A 22078-nucleotide genomic window follows, 5' to 3' on the forward strand; every position below is an offset into this window, starting at 1 on the left:
ATCTAGTGTTTTTTAAAATAGTTTTATATGAGATTCTATGTTCATTTATGTTTTTTCAAGGGGGGTTATTTGAAAGCTCCCTCAAAGAGCAAAGCCTTTTCCAAATCAATGTGTTGACATAAATGTCTCTTACTGAAATAATATCTTATTTTGTCTCAATAGATAGATACAAAATGAAAATAAGAATATCACAAAATGTATAATTACATAGCCTTGATTTCTTAGGGCCTATATTTTATCGATCTAAGCGCACGGCGTGAAGCGCCTGGCGCAGGTGCGTTTAGGGCGTGTCCAAATCCACTTTTGCTAATTTGATGGCGGAAAAAAGGGTCAGTGCGCTGGGCGCATGGTTCAAAAGGGTTGTACTTAGTGTCTTCATTAATTCACAGGTGTGTTTTGGGCGTAACATGCAATAAACCAATCAGAGTGTCATCTCTCATTCCCTTTAAAAGCCAGGCACGTTTGGACCATGGCGCATTGCTATAATGATGGCAGATTTGCACCGTAATATTTTTATTTGTAATCTTTTGCATGTTTGTGTGCTGCTGTGCTTCCCTGCGTGTGTGTAACAAGCATAGTGTGTGCGCGATGTGCATAAGCCTAGGCGCATTTTACTAATTTGCTGTTAAAATAACAATGAAATGCTGCACTATTGACTTTAGACCAGGTTTTTGTTGGTCAATGGCGCAATCACTTCCCGCTGCCTCAAGATAGCAATACGCCAAGAATTCACCTGAACACACCTCCCTGTAAGACCAGCACGCCCATGGGCGCACAGATGGGCGCAGGGGGTATAATGATAACAAAGAAAAGACAAGCTTTTTTGGGAAAGTTCCGTGTGCAGGATTTTATTCTCATGGAATGTACTGAAATATGTCCAGAGAAAACAGTAAAGCAAATAACTGTGTTTATAGAATGGCGCAGACAGCAGGACATGGTAGCTGATTAGGCCAGCACAGTGTGGTCTTCCTGGTTTGGCTCTCCATAGGTAGCTGAGGCAACATCCATTTGAACAGGAGGAAGGCAAGGACAAAAACAAAAATGTGTTGCACCTCAGAGGGACAAGGCAGAAGATGCTCTGTAGCTGTGTCAGCACATGATAGAAGGGGCAGGACGAGAGGTGTTGTCTAAGATGTTCAGTTTAGTCTTGCTCCTCTCCTGTGCTAGGGCCTCCAGGGTGTTCAGACTTAGCCCTGCAACAAAGACCGCCTTTATCATCAGCTTGTTTGTCCTGTCTGCATCCCCAGCCTTGATGTTTTCTCCCCAGCACACCACTGCACACAACAGTGTGGTAGCCACAACACATGAGTAGTCTGAAAAACCTGAGCCTCTTTGAGGAGACACACACAGTGTGCACTGTGCCTCCATGTTATCTGCACAGTCCAGAAATGTGCTGACATAAATGCAGAAATGCTCCAAGACATCCACAATTTAGTTTTTTTGTGGTCGTATAGAATATGGATCATTGGGATTTAACAGGAGTTATAGTTAAGTCTTATGAGACCAATACTGAAATGAATCGAGTTTAGGGATTATCTGTTAAGGTCAAGTATGATTAGCAGAAAGGACGATAACACAGATAAAGCGATGCATAATAGTAAAACACATCAGCTTCAGATAAAGAAACTACTGCATGACTACTACGTCTGTCAAGGACTTATAGACTTATCTGTAGATTAGTCCATTAAGGTTGTGCTTTTTACATCTTTGACATATGTTATAAAGTCTAGAGAAAGTGGAATTTACTTAAGAGAGTGAAGTTCAGAAGTATATTTGATCACGGATCTCACGGTCAAGAATGAATCTCTATACACAAGTGTTTTATTATATTTGAGTCAGGATAACACCTCCCAAAGACCGGTCTGATGTCCCTCGAGGTCAGTATCACTGATCAGCCGACAGAGGGATAAGTCACTATTCACAAGAATGTAATTCAGGTGACAGTATTTCTTATTTGAAAGATTAATATTGATGCCATTTCAGTAGTGTTTTAGGGCCTTATCAAGCTTATTACTGTGTTAATCTTCTCAGTAAATAGGTCTGTAATTGTTATAATTGGCTGTGTTTAACTGGGGTGGATGTTAATGCATTCCCTCCATAAATAATTCTTTTTGTATTGTTTGTAATTTAGATATTACATAAAGTGGTTTTGAAAACTTTATATTATCACCTTTTTCACTGTGCTGTACAAACTGCAAAGGCATTGTGGTGGACCTATTTCATTTACAATGTGTAAAAGATGAGGGCAGAGTTCATGGTAGAAGATGGCTGTCCTGGTGTGTGTTGTGTAACTAACGGCTGTAGAGATGAGTGGTCCTGTGATGAATGGTGCCATCATGCGCAGCTATAATCACGCCTATGCATGGCTTCCTGCATAATTGATTTTTAATCCCCTAATAGAAAGTAAATCACACTAGCAAAGCTGGCTATAGCGCTGCGGTGGAAAAAAAGTAGCAAAGAGAGAGAAAAAGAGAGAGAGAGAGAGAGAGAGAGAGAGAGAGAGAGAGAGAGAGAGAGAGAGAGAGAGAGAGAGAGAGCTGGGAAGAAAGATTTGGGGGTAGAGGATGAGATGAAAATGCAGAGTAAGCGTAAAAGGGTGTGAAATGGAAGAAGAAGGAGAAGAGGAAGAAGGGAAATTCAATTTTAGAATTAATTATCTTTTAAAGTTGTTGCATTAGAGGAATAAAACGTATTTACTATATTTGCTGCGACATTGTAGTCGAGGGGTGCTTTTCCAAAGTAGCCATACATGATATCACTGGGACTGAATTTATTACGATGCCTTGAGAATCTCAGCCAAGATGATATTATTTGGATAGAGTAATGAGATATAGATTGACCCGTCAGCTGATACAGGGACAGATTGTATCTCTCATCCAAAATAAACATGGCAGACACACCACTCACAGGCTGGACAGTACACAGCCAAGGAACTGTCATTCGGACAGAGAAAACAGGCACAGAAATGAGTTTTGCTCAGTACACAAAGGTGATGCTGAAAGCGGATTCTATTGGGAGCTATCTTTTCATATTTGAAGGGTGAGATTTTGGGGGCATATTATTTACAATTTGCAGGTGTCACTTCGGTCAACATATGGTTTTCTAATGTTTACACAATGTTTCATCAGGTAGTTCGGTGGAGAATTGAGAGACGACAAATGCTTTACCAAAGCAGCCAACGCTTTAGATATGGAGATGAGCTGGTATTGATTTTAATGGCCTGCCCACTTGGGATGCAGATTTAAATCTAACTCACTTGTTTGCTGCTTATTCCTTTTGCGGTCATAAAGCAGATAACTTAAATTGACCAACTGCTCTTACTGTAAGCAAGAAGAAAAGGAGGAAGGGTAGAGGGAAGGACAAATAATGTCAAAACAAGGAGTGTAGACACAGCACTGATAATTGTCAGTGTGCGCTCTGTGCTATGAAAGGGAGAGCCAGTGTGAGATGGAGCCAAGGACTTTCTGTCACTAGACGTGCCAGCCACCCAGCCTGAGGAAGATGGAGGAGAGGGGAGGAGACAGAGAGGAAAAAGGCAGCGAGCACAAGAGATAAGAATGAAACACTCCAACAGCTGTCTCTCTGACTGTCTCTCTGACTGATGAGATTGGGGCAGCCGTGTAATTGCCTCCAAAAGTATAAATGGTGTTGTTCTATGGGCAATGTCAGGACAAGTCACAAAGGCATCAAAAACTAAAGTCTATATTTAATTAACGGAAATAATGGATTAAAATATATTTCATGCATAATTCAGTTTTCAAGTTGCATACGGTGTATGAAATGTTTGTAAATGCATTATTTATAAAAAAAAAGACTAGAATTACCACCTCGGGGTTGGCCAACCAGTCGAATTGCAGTTTACATCTATGTCTTTCCCGACTCATAATATATGTATTCAAAACAGAATTTAATAAAATATATTAAGTGTATTTTTTAGCAAAACATGAATGCTTCACACACATCTTCAACCGGACAGCACAGAAGATCTATACAATAACTACCGTTTCAAGGTGGGCACCCCTCCGGTGTTCACAGACATCTTTAACACCTCACTGGAGACGTACCAGCCTGCTTCAAGTCCTCCACCATCATTCCGGTCCCCAAGAAAACAAGGATCACAGAACTAAATGACTACAGACCCGTCGCCCTGACCTCTGTGGTCATGAAGTCTTTTGAGCACCTTGTTCTGGCTGACCTCCAAACCCTCACTATCCCACTCCTGGACCCCCTGCAGTTCACCTATAGCCAACAGGTCTGTAGACGAGGCAGGTAACACGACTCTTCATTTCATCCTTTGGCACCTGGACTCCTCAGGAGTCCTACGCCAGGATCCTGTTTGTGGACTTTAGCTCTGACTTCAACACCATCCTCCCGGTTCTGCTACAGGACAAGCTGACCCAGCTGCATGTGCCTGACTCCACCTGCAGGTGGATCACAGACTTCCTGTCTGACAGGAAGCAGCGCGAGAAACACGTCTCTGACTCTCTGACCATCAGCACCGGTTCCCCTCAAGGCTGCCTCCTTTCCCCTCTGCTCTTCTGCCTGTACATCTAAATTATCTGAAGACATTGGAGATGGTTGTGGACTTTAGAAAGGACACAGGGAACAGCCACACAATAAAACCGGAACACTCTCTATTCATTTCATGTTGCTCATCGCAGCTACACCCGTTGCCCCGGTTACCCGGTAGTTTGGATGGAGTGATGTACGATCTTTTATGGAACTGTGTGAACTGTTTTCAGAAGCTCTAAACTACAGAGCACTGTAGATGATTACATTCCTTAAAAAATAATGTGTAGAAATAAAATAAAAAATATTTAAAGGGACAACAAACTAAATTTTAAAAACAGTCACAGTTAAAATTAGCAGCATTAAGTCGGTGACCAGTTTTTTACTCTTACTCACACGCACACACGCACACACACACACACACACACACACAGTCACTTTGTTATTGCTACACTTTCTGAATAGTATTTCTGACCTTGGTGATGGAAAGACTTCTCCACCTAGCTGCTTTGAACTGCTTTTGACATCCTGCATAATGGTTAGTGACTGTATGCCTCACCACTCTGCCTTTGTGTACAAAGATACTATATGTATTCACTTGGAATGACTCGCGTAATAGAAATAATTCAAGCATCAGAACCAATGTGCCAAATAAAGCTGCTGTAAAAAAAGCTAGAAAACCTTTGGAAAGATAAGAAGGTACACACATCCTCTCATTCATGTAGGTAGTTCTAAATTATCAATGAAAAACAACTCACTCTGGTAGACTCTGACAACATTTGCAGATGGTAAATTAACAGCACCATTCCACAGGCTAGATCAAAGACATTAGAATTAGTTGTAGATGTCATAAAGTGGCAGCGCTTACTCTAAGCCCTTTACATTTGGGGATACCAGGGATCCATCTGTCTTGTTTGGGTTTAATCCTGATGTTGACACTATGCGTTCAGCACCCAGATTAGAAATAATAGCCCTCTGAACCAATTTGCTTCAAATATAGCAGCGGTGAACTGGGATGGTTAGATAAATTTTAATGTTATGTTAATGATTCCCCTTTGTGTACAGTGTTCTCTGCGAGTACACCAATTGAAGCATCTACATTCCCAGCTCAGAGTAACTTTGTAAATAAAAGTAACTGCCCAGTATGTTAATGTCATACCAGCCAACATAGCTGTTATCCCCTGGCCATCTCCCAGCGCCCTCCCATAGCCCTCAAACTTCATTATGAATAATCGTCATAATGGAGCCATACGTTTTGTATGTAGATAATGTGTTTGTGTTTGTGTGTAGCTTGGGATGTGTGTGTAAGAGTTTTGTATAAACTTTGCAGTCCAGAAATCCAGTAAATAAGCTCAATTAAAAGAAAAAAGTCTGGACCTCACTAATTTCTAAACCCTGGCTGCGCAGGATGGTGCCCCATAAAATAACTTCTGGTACTGTTAAGAGACATTTTCAGCTTTCTGCAGTAACCTCAATTCTTAAACATGTAAACGAGAAACCTAGTTTCCTTAATCAGGGTAAAGCCAAATTAAAAAGCTCTATTTTTACAGAAGAAAATAATTCTTGGCCATGAATATCTGCTTAACCAGGCTTTAAGACTTTCTTTTTACAAGACTGTGTATGACAATGACGTCAACCAAGGATGTTTTCACTGTAGTGTTGTGAAATGAAAAGAAACATTGTTCCTAGCGCTGCGTCTTTATATCCAAATTACATCCAGAGCCAGACTAAAACTAAAACTAATCATCTCTACAACCTACAAGGAGTATGTATGTGTGGTTGAAATATCAGCTAAGGTCCTAGCCAAGTAACCTTTCTGTGCATGTAAAGACAGTGAATCCCTTTGTGAACAACATAGGACAGTGGTGAAAGGTAAAGCCATTCTTACATGAAAGCTTTGTATTAAAACTGACATAAACCCAATGCAATGGAGCTCAAGTGGGTCCCTCACACTTAATGCTGAGCCTGGTTAGTCATGCATGCTATGGGGATGGAACAGAATACAATCACCTTCTCTTTTTTAATGCAGCTGTCAAGGCAATAGCAAACCTACTGTATGCTGGCCACAGCGGCTGAGGGTGCATGAAGAGGCATTAAGCCAGCTGATGAGGCCTGGAGGCCTGATCACTTTGTTCATAAATTCAGCATGCATGATATTCCGCATGTGGGGAGAGACAGTGCTTAAAGCATGAACGTGTGTGTGTGTGTGTGTGTGTGTGTGTGTGTGTGTGTGTGTGTGTGTGTGTGCGTGTGAACACTTAAATGCACACACGGATTTGTATATAAAAAGAGCTGTCTGTCAAATTTGTGTCTTCGCTGGTGTGCGGATGACACAGACTTGTCACTGATGATGGTCTAGGGTTAGAGCGGCTGAAGCGGATTCTAATGAGATCCTAGGATAGAGAGAGCAACATCTTCCACGATCAGCCTTTCAAGTGGAGGGCGGTTGGGTCAGACAATGGATATTAGAATGGGAACATGGGGGTTAGGGCATCATATGATTGATATGAGCTGACATTACTGGACTGTATGCAGAAGTAGAGCCATCTTCAGCTCAATCTAACATGGATCAGATTTTTCAGCTGGGTTGGACCGTATGATGTCATGTACAGAATGTGTATTTGATGATTAGATTAAGTGCTCTTCATAAGGTCTGGGGTCATCTGGTTTACTCGGTTACCAGCAAAAAACTCTAATAACTGTATTTAAAACTAGAGGATAAATGAGGAGGGCTACATACATAATATAGAGATATGTTAACGAGAGAGACACAGCGAGAAAAAGACAGAGGATGGGTGCATGAATCTCATTTCATAAGGTTAATTATCAATAATTAAAACCACTGGTGTTTTATCTGGTGATCAGATAAGAGGGCAGAACCCATATAACCTTAAGGTTACAATATTCTTGCTTCAGTGGAAAAATTAATTGTGTGCCATGATTAAATCTCAAGATTGGATTGGAAGTAAAGTAATATAATTAAAGGTTGAGTCCAGAATGTTTTATCACGCATATTCTATTGATTGCTAAGTAAGGTTCCTATTCAAACAAAAGATACCTGTATAATTGTTTTCTGCATGAGCCCTGATTGATGTGAAAAACAGAAGTGACAAAGGCTCATTATTTCCATAATCGTGGAAAAGATACCGCATTAACAACGGGTGACTGGTTTCTGCACTGGGTATTGCAACAAATTTACTAATTTGTTTTAAAGGCAAGAATAAATTGCAGATATCTTTGCTTCTATATTACCAACTTAATTTTTTATATTCATGCAATTTCTACATGTGTCTCATTGGAATGACAGATATAGCTACACATTAAGTGAGATTGGAGCTGTTGGTATCCTTGTATACTTTTAGTCAGTGCCAAAAGTCAACATGCATTTTCATAGATGTACTCCCTTGGATGATAATAATAAGGCTCTTCCCAACAGAGAGCTTGCTGGTCTGAATATTAAAGCACAGTGTTTTTCAAATGTATTCAGCACGTGTTGTTTCCCAGTGTAGTTCTGACCCTGCAGTAGGAGCCTTCTGTGAGGATTCACATCACCCAAATCGCAGAATTCAAGTGGATTCTGCCCATGGGGACCAATATCAAAGACTTCAGTTTCCATTACCAGATTGCATGTTTGTGCTGTGCTTCCTACCCTCTGAGCTGAGGATCAGCATTTGACTGAAGAACACCCTATTCTGTTGCAACTCACTCTAATTAAGAAACCTACAGCAATAACAAATATTGTCTAAATGCAAAGGTTATAATCATGTAGTTACATCTCTTTCATATGCTGTTTGATGTCAATATCCCCCTCGATGGAAACCGAGTAACCAGCTGAGGATTGGACACAATTACACTAAAGATTTCCAGCTGTTATTTGCAGTGGAACAGTTTTATGATAATGTGCAGTGTGTTTTGTGAATATATTGTTGTAATCTGCACTATTTTACGAATGCCATGTGTATGTGTGATTTTAAAGCACCTTGATTTGACAAGGGTAGTGTACACTGAAGAGTACTGTGTATCAATCTGCTTAATACATCCAGTTCCACTGAAACAAAGACATGCAGTTCAGTTTACTTTTCTTACTTTTTAACAAGGAAATATATGTTATAAACTTGGGTGTGGGGTTTAAAAGAAGTGGGAATTTAGAGGGCAATAGGGATCTGATGAAATATGTTATCCAGTTGCACTACGAGTAATGTAGGATTCAATGTTTCAAGAGCTTGACCCATAATGGAAACAATCAGAATACCTGTTGCATCAAATTCTTTTTTCAATCTATCTCTTGTGAGCCGAACTTTATGGAAGTGCAAAACCAAAGTGTTATCCCTTTAACAGAATCTGTACATCATCTAGATTGCATGGTGATTTTATTTGTATTGGCCCAGTATTTTGGTATATCGTAAGACGGTTGGGCAATATATCAATATTATAACGATATTGTAATATGAGAATTGATATTGTCTTAGATTTTGGATATCGTAATATGGTAAGTGTTGTCTTTTCCTGGTTTTAAAGGCTGCATTACAGTAAAGTGATCTGATTTTCTGAACGTACCAGGCTGTTCTTGCAGTTCTATAATTTCCCTTTACCCACTTAGTCATTATAGCCACATTACAGATGATTATTTATTTAAAATCACATCCTACATCAGAATGCTCACCCGAGTGACAGTCTGGGGTGGTATACTATCACTCTGAAGTGAAATGAGTGTGGCTAAACAGGAGGTTTCGTTTTTAGAGCAGCCTGAAAAAGAGTTAAAATACAAAAGGCTTCGAAAATGTCCAATTAAAGCTATATTTTAACTCTTTTTCAGGCTGCTCTAAAAATGAACCCTCCTGTTTAGCCACACTTATTTCACTTCAGAGTGATAGTATACCACCCCAGACTGTCACTCGAGTGATATCAGAGCATTATGATGTAGGATTTAAAAATGAAAGGCTTTGAAAATGTCCAATTAAAGCTATATTTTAACTCTTTTTCAGGCTGCTAATTATCTTATCCATAATCAAGTTAATTCAGAGTAAAATGTGAAGGATCAACACAGTACATGGGAAATTTGGTATATAATTACAATACTGACATATATAGTAGAGTATATAAAGTATATAATAGTGGTTAATGAAGAAAATGAGACACCGTCAAATGAAAAGTATGAATTTATTTTTTGCAGTGCACTGTGAAATGTAGTAAATTGTCAAATGCAATCCTATCTAAGCTAAAATGATCCCCAGACAGGCTTTTACCTTGACATTTCTCACATGTAACAATGCTGAACAATTTTGTTTGAGCTGATGGTCAAAGCTACAAATACAGTAGATGTTTAAAGGCACATGTGTTGATGTAACCCTTGACAGTAGTTTATCAGATCCAGAGTATTAGTCATTTTTCAGTGACATCTAATACACTAAACCTCCTCCCATCTGAAATATCAGCGTGGGTTCAAAGAACCAATGCCAACGTTACATGTATCAAGAAGTGTGTTTTCGGAATTAAAATGGCCTCGTTAGCTCTTGTATATAAAACATAGCATCTACCTTCAGCTCATACATGTATCTGTACAGTAAATGGTAGGTGGTAGAAATGGTAGTACATTTGTAGTTGCAAAGGTATATAGGCGATGAAGTCAAATGGTATAAGCTGTAGTTTTATTTTGGTTTTTTTAAATACATCACTGCTAAGGTTCCAACTTGCATTTCACTCTGATTCACTGAGATGATGGATAGCATGTGTTCTGATGCGTCTCCCAAGGTGAATTAAATTGAATACACTCACTGGAATAAAACAAGGGGATTCACTGGTTTGTGACTGTCAAATAATGTGCCAAATATCTCTGTGTACCTGTGTCACAGAGGAGGGGGCTCAACAAGGCAGATGCTTAGGAAAAGCTGCTAAATCATCAGAAAATGTAAATATAATGACAAAGCAATGGAGACCAAGATGGAAAGCAGATGGAGTCAATTAGAGAACCTTTTTTTTCATTTTGTTTAACACATAGATAACACAAGTACATATACTGTATTGTATGAAGAAAACACCTTCCTTTCTTCCTAACTTCCACTCACTGATGGTAGAACTGAAATATCTACTGTACAACCATACTTAAAGTGATTATATGTAACTTTTTAATTTTTCTGAAGTTCTGTCATTTTTCGTACAATAATCTTAAATGACCTGTAACAACAAAAGAGACTAAAAGTGAAAAGAACGCCATTCGATTGTTCCCGCGCAGTCACAGAATGATTTGCGGCAGGTAGACGGTGCTACACATTCTGATGGGTCACAGACTTATTTGTAACACCGGAAAGCCTTTGTTAGCGTATCCAGCCTTTTGAGCCAGTTAAAAGGAAGCAGGATATTTCTTTATATAGGCCTACTTGCATTTTAATGTTGTTTCAGAAGTTATCTGCTGTAATTATGGCTGATACTGGGGCAGGGTCATCACAGAAAAGAAGGAAATTAAAGAAAGAACTAAAAGCTAAAAGGGAAAGTGAAAGACAAAAGGCGATAGCGTTAGTCACACTTCATCGGGCTATCAACAGATGGAGACAATTACGGGATTGTCTAAAAAAATAAACTTTAAACTTTAAAAAATAACTTTACAATGCGTGATGTGGTTATACATCAGTAGCCGACATTAAATTACCCCCCCCCCCCCCCCCCTTAGTTATTACTATATTGGTTGCTACAACAATCTCTTAATGCTTTGGCTCGTGACACAGTGACAGTGATAACGTTACCTGGTAGGCGAAGTTACCGTATGCAACACTTGAAATGCAACAATGCATCTGTAACGTTTTCTCTTATTGTAAATAAATGATTTTCTGTCTGAGCAAAACATTCATCATGACTATATGACCTCCTGGTAACGCTAACTCAGTAATCTACAGCGGGCAATACAGCACCGTCAAGAAAAGACCTTTACGACAGCAGGTGTGGTAAAAACACCACCGCTTTTGTCCAAAGTGGCCACTATAATCAACACATACTGAAAGTTACATATTACCACTTTAAGTGAAGTTCGTTTTTGAAAGGGCGTTTAATGTAATTACTGTATTTTAACCCCAAGCTAAATAGTGATTAAAAAATGCTTGCTGTGTATCTTATTCAGAGAAGAGGCTGCTGACAGCTGTACAGCAGGCCTGTGCCAGCAGAGTTTAAAGTTAAAGAGTTTTGCAAGCGGTTATCAGGTGAATAAGAGGGAAAGCCACAGAGGGAAGGTAGTCATGGGAGCGAGTTCTGCGAAAGTCATTTTGGCAGGTAGTGAACACTTTGTGCTGAGTAAGGCCAAAAAGTTTTGGATAAGAAAGAGAGGAGCAGACATGCATCATAATGTTGTACAAGTCTATGGGGAGAAAGACTAATCATTCCTTCAACTTGCAGACCAGCACCATCTGAGGTGCAGTGGATTATAATGAATGATACTGTGCAAGCAGTTGGTTTGAGTGATGGACACTCCTTCCTGGGGGTACAGGCAACTTTTGGTAATTCCTTTAGATGAATGGGTGTTAAATGTAGGGCTGGGCGAATCAAATATCACAATATTTTTGACCAAATACCTCAATATTGATATTGCGACGATATTGTAGGGTTGACAATTGGTGCTTTAACAAAATATTTTCACAAGCCTGAAAAAGAGTTAAAATATAGCTTTATTTGGACATTTTCAAAGCCTTTTGTATTTTAACTCTTTTTCAGGCTGCTCTAAAAACCTAGCCCCCTGTTTAGTCAGAGTCATTTCACTTCAGAGTGATAGTCCACCACCCCAGACTATCACTCAGGTGATATCAGAGCATTCTGATGTAGGATTCTGAAATGAAAGGCTTTGAAAATGTCCAATAAAACCTATATATTAACTCTTTTTCAGGCTGCTAATTAGGGGCAGTATTTCTTGGAATCACAACAGACACCGTTTTTATATCTTGATGACATTAACAATGACTTCGACCCATTTTGAGGTGGCTGGTGAGAGGTAAAGCTAGTGTGTGACAGGAGAACAAAGTCTGCTTTAAGTCTTGTGTAATCTCCAGTCATCTGGCTGTATTTTGTTTCCTTCTGAGTGGTGTGGGTACTGCTCATAAAATCCAGTCTGGTGGTACATTAGAGTCCTTGTGCAAGGAACTTGATGTAATTTTGAAATCCATTGGAAAATCACAAATTATACTCCAACTGGCTGACTGAATTAATAGCTGGGAAATTCAAAGTCCAACTGAAATCACATTTAGTCATCCCTTTTTGGCATCATCATGAAACCAAAAAATATAAAATAGATATTTCTCCCTTTTGGTTTCTGATTTTTTTTTTTTAGTAATGATTTACAGAGCAGATGTGTATGCTGTAGCAGACCAAAAAAAAGAAATTCAATTTAGGTTGGACAGAAGTCTTTTTGTGTTGCCGACGCTCACAAAAAAAATGCTCCTTGCTTATAACCTTTTCTATCATCTCACGGAAACTCAAATGCTTTAACATCCTTCTCTTTTTCTCAACCCCTCACACACAAACATACATAAACATTTCCAATATATATATATATATATATGTATGTGTGTATATATATATATATATATATATATATATATATATATATATATATATATATATAATATACTCCATCTCATTCTTGTTTAATTTTGTTTAAAACAATCCATCCACCCGTCTCCAATCCAAGCCAAGCTCACACTTCACTTTCCTGACAGCTGTGAGCCTGATTCGTACCGGCAGCCATGTCATTGATTCCTTGGCAGAGGCAGAACTACGGCATCAATCTAGGCTGCAATATCATCACCTGTAACGAGACAACTTTGATTTACTATTTTCACACGCTGTTCATATGACTGCAGCCTTCATATAAAAGTAGTAGAGTAAAAACTCTTTTTTTTCCTTTTGATTTCTTTGGCAATAGGACAGCTCACGATAGGAAAGTGGGGAGAGAGAAGATGATATGTAGCGAAGGGCAGCGGGTCGGAATCGAATCCCGGCATCTGCGGTAAGGAGTGAGCCTTCATCAGCTCCCCTACACCCAACATCTCAGTCCTGAATGATGGAACCATCACACACACCTTGTCCTCACCATTGTCAATGACACCAATCACCCTCTATATCCACAATTTACACTGCTGCCATCTAGCCGCAGATACAGGACTCTGAGGTGTAGAAGGACTCACTTTGGCAGAAGTTTTGTTGCTTCTTCCAGAGCACTGCTGAACAAACTATCTCGCTGACTTTGTATAGATCCGGTGTCGTTGTCGTAAATGTGGTTGTTTCTGTGTCGATATACCTGTCTTTATGTTATGTATCTGCTGATGTATTTGTATTTGTCCGTGTATATTGCCATGTGGATGAAACAGACTGTGAAAACAAATCTCCCTCATGGGAGAATAAATCTAAACTTAGTTCATGGGGGGCACGCTCAACCAGGTAAGCTACCTGGGCACCCTGTACAAACTTTATTTTGTTTTGAAATGTAGGGAAGGGAAATTATAGTCTCACAAAATAATTACTATACCAGAGTACAGTTCTTCAAATGTCTCACTGAACTGACTGAACTGTTCCAAAAGGTTAATTTTTTGGAATCATTATTTGGAAAATGCAGGTGATTTTGATGAGGTCTCTGTGCACAACAAGAGATTCCATAGGGATAACATACTTGCTCCTATTACTACCTAACATGTGGAGAGTATATTGATTCTCAGGGACCTCACATTAAGGTCAGCAAGTTTAATAAATGGTGAAAACTGATAGAGCAGGGGCGGTACATGTGAAATTAAATGTCAACTCTAGAATTAAACAAATGGGTGGATTTGTCCAAGTGCTGTTAACTCTACGAATGCTGATCCAAGCAGGCAGCTCTGTCTGTGTCCTTGGAAATAGAAGCGATCAAGTGTTTTTGGAGTACTTTTGAAAGGGAACAACACCGGGCAAAGAGGGGAAAAAAACAAGATGAAATGGAGGGCTGAATTGTGTGTCCACACCATCTCCATTTGAAAGGATTCATTCCCTTTCTGTTAAGTAGCAGCCACACTTATAAAATGACCTCTGAGTCTGGCATCTGTACCTGCCTAGCGACACAGGTCTATATACAGCGAGCGGATCAGAGCCTCCCTTCCTCACCACGGGGAGAGAAAGGAAGGGATTAGATGGAGGGGTAAGGGCAATAAGAGAGGACGTGGTTTAAAAAGAAAAGAGGGAGAACAAGTGATAACAATGTGAGAGAGATAGAGAAAGAAACAACACAGTGAACCAAATGAGCTCTTTGTGCTCGATCTCAAGACGGTGAGTCTAACAATCCAATTATGTATGTTTGGTACTTGGTGACAGGATGCAAGACTGTACTGTTGCTTTTTTACATTTGTCAAGAACAGAGATAAGGTCAAGAGACAAGCGGATGATGCAGAACAATACGATTTTTTGAACAAAGTTCATAGTGTGTGTGTGTGTGTGTGTGTGTGTGTGTGTGTGTGTTTTTTTTTCTGCCGTCCGTGTCACCAAAAATGCCTTCAAGAAACTATAATGAATCCGAGAAAGCAAGTATGTTGATTTGAGGCGAAATTTCACCGCTGCCGTCTAGTTTAGCATGCAGGCAGTGGCCTATAAATTCACGGAATGATACAAAGGTAGATCAGTGAGTGATAGATGGGGGATTGGTAGAGCAGATCCAGTCGCAAATTATTTATTGATTAGATATCACAGACCCAGGGTGAGGCAGTAGGTGTCTTAAAACTGACCTCAATGTGGACATAGAATAAATGCTCAGACACAATCAGACAGATGTTTGGGCTTGCCTCTTCGCAACATGGAAACACAAACTCTCTTAACGTTTTTAAGACCCTTCAAACCAATGGAGCTCAGCAATGGTTAGTATTCAAAGTTAGGTGGGTTATTATTAGTCATTAGAGAAACAGTTAAGTAAAGTGTCACATAATGAATCTGTAAGAAGCTACGTCTTGCCCTGCATTAAGTGGCAACACAGAAGGCTTGACTGTGTGGGGCCACAGCCCAACCAGTAAAAATATTCAACAAACAATTGACAACGGAGTATTAAAATCATTTGAGGATTTTCTGCAAGACTAACTATGGAAGGCACAGTGGCAGCAATGAAAATTACTATGTGACACTGATCAAGTGCTGAAGTCCCATCAATTCTTCCTGCTAATAAACTGAATTGCGTGTTTACCATCTGATAGCTATTTACAGTCCATTCTTTCATCTCTTCAGCGTACACAGCAGATAATGACCGGAGGCTGTTCTTCTTTGCATACATAATGAGTGACCTCTTTCCATCATACTATACACATATAAATCCGGTCTTGTGTAGCTCTCGGCGCACAAAGTAACACACGATGAACAAAGTATGTGGAATGTATTTTGTTATTATCAAATTACATTCTCATCAGCATTAATGAATGATGAACATTTGCATCACCCCCTGATGTGAACATAGAGTTTCGACACCATCTGCTATTTGTTTTATTCCCTGTTACCATGCCCGTGCTGCTTTGAAGAGGTCCTTTTAAAGGCATTCAAATATAATGCTAAATAGCTGTCACTGCCGGCATCCAGACACAACCAGAATGCAAATGCACAGCGCAGAGAAAGTGGAAAAACTCACAAAGAATGAGTTGAAGCAGAGCCAAGACCATATTGAGTGAATCCCCTGGGTTCAGGGACTCACAGGTTGAGACCGCGCTGACCTGTGTCTCCACATGACCTGAACCACGCTCACCTGCTCTAAAACAGTGCATGCATCATGAAATAGAAACAAAAGCAAAGAATCCTGTTTGAATCTGCGAAGGATTTGTATGAGGTCTGGTTAAATAGTTACAACAATGTCCTGATTAATAATGATAAAGTTGATTGAAGAGAATTCCAAGTGATGTTTTCTTGTCTTGCGAATTCATTTTGAATAAATATGATTGATATTGTGTGAACTCTATGGCCTGTTCTGCAAGCAAAATAACTGTTGATTCCATTGTATGCTCAAAGAATTAAAATCATTTTTGCATTGTTGATTTTTATGGTAACACTTTACTCTAAGCCTTTTTATTTGGCATTTATAAGATGTATACAAACTGTAAGCAGCCATTAGGACATTTTAAGTGTTATAACGTCTTCTATGAAGACATATTTTATAGTATTACAACTGTGTTTTAGTATAGATTATATTCAACTTTTTTGTGTACAGGACATGAGACACCGAAATGCATCTCATTCATTATCTGTTTATACCCCTGCTTTCATATAAACACTTCAATTAAATTAAATGACTAACGGGTTTCCCTTGCTTAAGAAAACCACTTTAAGAAAGGAAGAGTCCAGAAAGCCAGTAAATACTCTTATCTAGGGGTAGCAACACCAGTATATTATATTCATTGTTATAGAGAAAGAAAATAGGTCAAAAAACAGCATTAATCTTGTATAATTGGGCTAGGCCCTTGTTACCATCTTTGGTGGTTAAAACCAGCTTCCCCCACTCTCACGTCTTAATTTAGCTTTTGATTTTCTAAATGAAGTAATAGATCTTGGCATATTTGTTGATTGTAATTAGCATGTAGGGTATGTACTTTTTTGTTATCATTCCACAACAACAAAAAACTGTGTTACTGTGATCTACTGTTCTTACAGTAAAGACCTATGGCTCTGGCATTAAGTAAACAAGGTGATTTGTAAACAATATGGTTTCTACGGGACAATGAAGCTTGATAGAGGGCCAGACCAACCGTGACATTTGTAATTGGGACTAGCTGTCATTGTCACAGTGATTTATGATATAATTAATGAACAATTAGGTGATCTTCTTTGTTTGGCTCAGAATTTGTTTTAAAGTTTTTTTCTTGCAGAATTTGTTTCCCACTGCCTCTCTACTTTTAGGCCAGACTAAAGGCTAACACTGTATAAGGCATACTGAAAATGTTAAAAGCATACATGAGTAGCCTGGATGCCACTTAGCAAAGTTCGGTCTGGACTTGATCCGTTGTGGAGCAACTATGCTCGAACCAGAGCAGTTCAGACCAATCAAATTGTCAAGGCGAGCTTTATACGATGATGGACAGATGATCAATAGTAACGTAATGCATTCACCTTTACTATTTCTCTCAAAAATGATGATCGTGTTGGTAAGTACTCCATGTATCCTTAAATTCTTTTTACAACACCAGCAAAGATCGTTTACACTCATCTTCTTCTTCTACTTCTTCCAGCGTGCGTGCAGTTGAGTTCTCTTCTGTTGACAACTATGCGTCGCTCAACATACGTCACATACTCTGTTGCTCTGATTGGTTGTAGGTCTATCCAATTGAGTGCAGAGGTATTTTCTTTCCTGGTTTGGTTGAAACACACCCCATAATCACAGCCCAATGGAGCAGTATCAGACTCATATTCTGACTAGAATCTGAGTATGACGACGTCAGGCTAAAACATGAGTGAAAATCTTTTGCTCTAAAAATATTTTATATACTTTTATGTTGTTAATGTTTAATAGGGGTAAAACAGCAAAAAGTGTTAGATATGTTTGTTTCAATGTATTGCTTGTGTACAGTGCATGTTTCTAATGAAGTAAAAGCTGAGACTTGGGTAGCTTAGATTGAATGTCCATTTGAATATATTGTATTGTATTGTATATTGTAACATTGTATTTATTCGTCCTTCTATGCATAACTTATGCCTATGACAATGTGCATGTCATTTCAAGATCATTAAAACACAAATTAACCCATGCCCTTGGAATTTATCCACTTTGCCGCCTTCAAAGCACAATAAAACCCCTTCGTTTCTTTGAACCTGTGCTGAGGAGGGCTGGAGCCGCATACTTCCACGCGCAGGCTTTCTCAGACTTGACAGACCCAGCAGGAGATAATCAATAAGCTTTCCCACCACCTCCAGGAAGATGAACTTGGAGCATACGTCAGAACCTGCAGCCTTCATTTCTCTCACGAGGTTCAGCAAAGGGACTCATTAGACTAACACACCTTTGTTAATTACTCTTTCCACAACCACCATATCACACAAACATGAAATAAAAAAAACAGTTAAAAAAAAGTTCTTCATTAATGGCCAGATCAGCTCAGGTTTGTTAACCGATCGATCACCAAAGTACCAAATCAAATAGACTTCACACAGCCGAATACGTGGCTCAGGTTACCAAGCAAAGTTTCCACAAGGAGTTTTACTGGACTGTACTTGTAAAAAAAAAAAGCAGAGATAATTGGAAGATCAGCTTTGCTTCTGTTAAACAGGCTTTTTCGTTCATCCCGCTCGCTTGCTTCTGGCCGTGACAATGAGAAAGGTTTGTGCCTGAACATTGACACTCCCGCTGCTGTGAACACAACTGAGCAACAATGAACATATTCAGCATATCAACCTGAGAAAAAAAAAGATTTCTTTTTTGTGACACAGTAGCACTTTACCTGCAGTGCTGAAGAACCCTGGGTGGATACAATATTACAGTTCTCTGCCTTTCTCCTCCCCGATTCTCACTCCAGCTCCCCGATATCCATCTGAGGAGTCCCTCCGCCACACTGTTGGTTGAATGTCAGTGTGGTTGAGAGATTAATCGGTGGTCACCTGCTGTGGGTTGTCAATTGAATGCCTCAGGAAGAGCCATATCAGCATAACAGGAACCCATTTTCAGACATATGTCATATACTATGAACACGACCTGCCCTTGTTTTCTCTTTTCAAAGGGGAGCTCTGCCTCTCTGCTTGGTGTATCTAAAGATTAGAGTTAGCATCAGGGCAAACTATGAAGCACAGTGGCACTGCAGGCTGTGGGGGGGGGGGGAGGGGGGTGGTGTTTGAAAGGGAAACTATCAATACGGAACAAGTCACAGCAGGAGACAACAACTACCCGCCGGCTATTGGCTCATTACAGACAAAATAAAAGGACTCTTCAGCATGCATTGGAGTTCTTCTAATCTCAAGGGACCACAGAGATAGAGGCCACTGGAAAAAACAGCACACTGCAGCCACCTTCAGCACCTTTGTTTTAAAACACTCGGGTAAAAGAAAAAGTCAAGTAAGAGTAAGATTAGAAGCTGTTATGAATGCCTTTATTTTTAATGCAGCAGCATCTAAATTACACTGATTTTCTAAGACCTATTCACAGCTTCAAAATATATTTCACTGAGCTTGCATTTGCTCAAGGAAATGCCTGAGGATGTGCCAGCGGTACTTCATCCACCATTATTACATAAATTTAATAAGGGTAAGAAAAACCAAGGTTAGCAGATTTCCTAATGAGGCCTGATATGTATACAGTCATTTGACATGTCATGCTCACTGTCCATTACTCAACAATGAAGTCCAGCTGTCTTCCATAGAAACCTGCTGGCACAGTATGTCAGGCTCCCTGTGGATATTATAAGATGTGTCATCTATAAGAAGTGTAATCTTATAGAACAGACAGGATGTAGGAGAGCTTTCAGGTTCTATTTAATCATCCTCCTCTGTTTTATTACCAAAGGAATTGCCTGGTGTTACTAACCTTTTTCTGTTATAAATGCATCTGTCTGCTAGAAGCCACATGCTACATTTATCCTTATCTGTAATTTAAGTCTTATCACATTAAGTGATAAGTATATGGTTCTTAATTGAGAGGTTGTGTTAAACTGAGGTAATTCACTGCTTACATGATGCAAACTAACTTTGATGGTGAAACCTATAATGTGAGTTAGATTGTTATTCATTTTAGTCCATGCTTTTTCTAGTGTAGTTATTATTCTGTAACCCTCACACAGTAGGGAAGTAAAATAAATAGATTCAACAATTGAATGAATATCATAGAAGAAAAATAATATTCACCATGCTGATGTAATGTTTAATGCCTGCGTGGATATTCTGGAAATATTTTTTTTCTTCTTTTTTGTTCAAAGAACATGGAATAAAAAAAGACACTTGTCGTTTCTACAATCCACACAAACCCACACAAAGCACAAAACGGTCAATATAATTTGTATTTATTTAGATTTGTGTTAGACTGCATATTGGTAAGACTAAACTTAAAGACAAACTGACAGGTTTAACCACTTTGGTTGCTTCCAGTGTACAGTAAATGCACAAATCTCCCTGCTTACAAATGATTGTATCTTACTTTCACGGATTATTCTTGAAAATCCAGCAACATTTTAAACATCCGTGACCAGAACATAGATTTTTTTAATACATTTAGTACTAATAGGATGTGGGAGTTATAATTATTAAGCATGAGTTCATTCACCTATAGTATCCATAAGTTATATGTAGCTGGAGCCAGCAGCTGCTTAGCTTAGCTTAGCATAAAAACTGGAAACAGTTGTCAGACAACCAGTAGAGACTTGTCCCCGCCAAGAAAGAGTCCCACACTTTTTAGGGCCCGAGCACAAAAGTATTATTATTCTGACGTGTCACTCGCACTTTTAAGGGGCTTCGCATGATGGAAAACTCACAAAAATTATATATATATATATATGATATATATATTATTATATAGCAATATATGGGAAACCTACTTTGTCTAACTCCTCCTGGGGCGTGAGTCTGATCTGCACGAAAACTTGCGTAGAGACTTAGCGGACCCTTGTGACAAAAAGTTACAAAAAAAATTTGACAGCTTAAACAATGCACAAGTTATAGAGGACCAACTTCCTGTAGGTGGCTGTCCTGAAACAGGAATGGTTGTATCTTGGCAACGGCTATTCCTATTGACACAAAACTTAACCCAGTTGTTGTCTATGCCAAATTTGGCGTCAATCGGCCTTTAGATGGCACTGTTTTGATTTTTTTCATGAATTAGCTAAATCGCTATATATGCGATACCTATGCACCTATACCTACTTTTTGGAACTCCAAAAGCGTGAGTCCCATCTGCACCAACATTTGCACGTATCCTCGGTGGACCCTCATGACAAAACGTTTGAAATAAATCGCCCGGGCGTTCCGCCAGTACCCCCAACGTGCTGGGAGGGGCAAGGGCCCGTTCAACACTGCTTGCAGCTTTAAAGGTGCACTATGAGTTCCTGCATGGTCACTTCTGTTGACGTTCCAAGTAAATTGCAAACAAAACAGAGCAAGCTCGCCCCTCCCCCAGTGTTTCCGTAACTGTCATGACCAACTAACTGTCACTAACCCCCACCCCCTCCCCCAACCATCTTGTCGATGATTGGCTGGAGTGGCACAGCCTGTGCCCCTAGTGGTTGTTTGACGTTTACGACCTCTGTGTTGTCTCCCGAGACCGGGCTTTTTCATAGTGTATTAAGGGGGCAGGCAACTAGCGGATCATGGAGTGATGCCTACGATTTGAGACAAAAAATAAAATTGCGCTGAAACCATGCAGGAACTCATAGTGCACCTTTAATTACACTTTGTTTTTTTGTACATTTTAAACAAACAAGATATTATGCGTTAATTGTTGAGATTTGGAGATACTGGTAGGAGGATTTTATTACTTTTGGACAGAACTAGACCAGCTGTTTCCCTGGTTTGCTGTCTTTGTATTAAGCTAAGTTAATTGGCTGCTCCAGCTACATATTTACTGTACAGACCTGAGAGTGGTAGCAACCTTCATCTAGCTTGACAGTAAAGTTCTTGTGGGAATTGG

At 39.4% G+C, this 22078-nt stretch overlaps 1 long non-coding RNA gene across 1 annotated transcript; it reads left to right on the forward strand.

The window, feature by feature from the left end:
- Positions 1–4291: 4291 nt before the first annotated feature.
- Positions 4292–19738, forward strand: LOC116037396. Its single transcript, XR_004101864.2, has 3 exons — positions 4292–4407; positions 15123–15130; positions 19729–19738. It is a non-coding gene; the product is annotated as an uncharacterized LOC116037396 (long non-coding RNA).
- Positions 19739–22078: the final 2340 nt, after the last annotated feature.

This window comes from Sander lucioperca, chromosome 9 (assembly GCF_008315115.2).
Source record: "Sander lucioperca isolate FBNREF2018 chromosome 9, SLUC_FBN_1.2, whole genome shotgun sequence".
Classification (NCBI taxonomy): domain Eukaryota; kingdom Metazoa; phylum Chordata; class Actinopteri; order Perciformes; family Percidae; genus Sander; species Sander lucioperca.